The sequence below is a fragment of the Octopus bimaculoides genome, chromosome 26 (assembly GCF_001194135.2).
Source record: "Octopus bimaculoides isolate UCB-OBI-ISO-001 chromosome 26, ASM119413v2, whole genome shotgun sequence".
Classification (NCBI taxonomy): domain Eukaryota; kingdom Metazoa; phylum Mollusca; class Cephalopoda; order Octopoda; family Octopodidae; genus Octopus; species Octopus bimaculoides.
In genome coordinates, this window is record NC_069006.1 from 19,654,507 (window position 1) to 19,656,302 (window position 1,796).

Here is a 1,796-nt window from a genome sequence, read left to right on the forward strand (position 1 = left end):
ATACACACACATATATATATATATCAAGCTCATAGATCCATACCCACTCCTGGATAATTAAAAAAGAATTATCGACACTTTATTAATTGATTTATCAGTCATTTAATTTTTTTTTCTCTGGTTTAATGAAGAATTATTTTGATTTTATATTTTTGAATTTCAAAATAATTATGGAGAAAGTTGAAGTAAGAATCGAATTCTTGAGGTATTTTGTGTTGTTCTTCATATTTCCTTGTTTTCAATTCTAAATATTTGCCTTGTTTTAAATATTTATTTATTATTAATAATGGTAATAATAATCGTGCTGATTTTCCACCACGGAAGCAACACAGATAGTACACACACACGTGAACATTATTTGGACACATGAAAACATACATACATACATACATAAACACACACACACACACATATGTATATATATGTATATATATGTATATATATATAAACAGACACACACAAATATATATATATATAATTGTCTGGGGAGTGACATTTCTAATTATTAGTTTGTATATAACGATTATATATGTATATATAAAATGTGTGTGTGTGTGTATATATATATATAATATATGTGCTCCAATGCATGTTTCTCTAAATATAACAGGGAACGTATAAATAGAATAATAATGATGATAATTATGATGATTACGAAGATCATAATCTTTGTTTGGAATTAAAGAAATAATTGAAAGAGGTTTTAAAGAACACAGACACACACATAAATAGTAAATTTAAAGAAAAAAACAACCTTTGCACGTCCCACAATTAACCAGGGTCAAGGAAAAAATTAAAATTAAAAATGAAATCAAGAAATAAAGTAATATCAGTTTATTTATGGTAGAGATACAACAATATCTCTTTCAACACACCACTTCACATCAGAAACCTTGCAAAACAAATTCATAAACGGAAAGATATTTGTTTTTATCATTGAAATCTCTTCCACTTAGCTGTGTTGGATTTTTGCTTCAGGATCTAACTAATTAAAGGTTGCCAATAATAATTGATAAGAATGAGGATGTTTCATTTCTAACTTTATGAATCATTAAAGAAAGAATTTTTATTTGAAATGTCTAATTTGATAGTGGTGATGTTCATGTCTTTTCCGAAGGGTGTTTAGAATAATTAACAATAATGGGAAGCTTTGCTTGTTCTTATTTATTGTATCTGAAATATAATGGAATAGTTTGTTTAGTATAAATACAATCTCTACGTTATATACAGGCATAATACATAATGCAAATTGAGATATATATATATATATATATATATATGTTTAAACTTTTGTGTGTATATATATATATATATATATATTAATTTGCATTATGTATGTGTCTGAAGTCCGATGATGGCTTAGCTGGTAGAAACTTCGAAATCACTGTCGATACTATCCTTGTTAAAGAATAAATAGTTCATTTGTACTTCACAAAAGTATGGAGTAACCTTCAGATTAATGTAAAATTGTTTTTATTATAACATAAAAACAAAACGTTAATATACACAAACGAAATTATTTTTATTATTTGAAAGAAGAAAGACATTCGTGTTGGAATTCAAGAGAAATGGTCGTTGGTTGGTTTTAAAAGCTTCCCAATATTTTTAATTTTCGTTTTTTTACTTTTTGGAATCACACTCCCCTTTAAAAAAAAAAAAAAATTGCCCCCGACATCTGCTGAAAAAAAAAAAGACCCTCTAAAAGTTGGCACAAGCTTAATGATTTATATCTCATTAAATAAATTCTTCAAACTTGTCTAAATTCAATTGTGCTGAAACAGTGTAAGGTTAGAAAT

General features: G+C 26.3%; 2 protein-coding genes across 5 annotated transcripts in view; one reads left to right on the top strand and one right to left on the bottom strand.

Moving 5' to 3' along the window:
* The window catches only part of LOC106872367 (uncharacterized), a 115,353-nt gene that overhangs the window by 8,216 nt on the left and 105,341 nt on the right, over window positions 1-1,796 (bottom strand). The window lies entirely within an intron of this gene.
* The window catches only part of LOC106872381 (forkhead-associated domain-containing protein 1), a 53,736-nt gene that overhangs the window by 6,048 nt on the left and 45,892 nt on the right, over window positions 1-1,796 (top strand). The window lies entirely within an intron of this gene.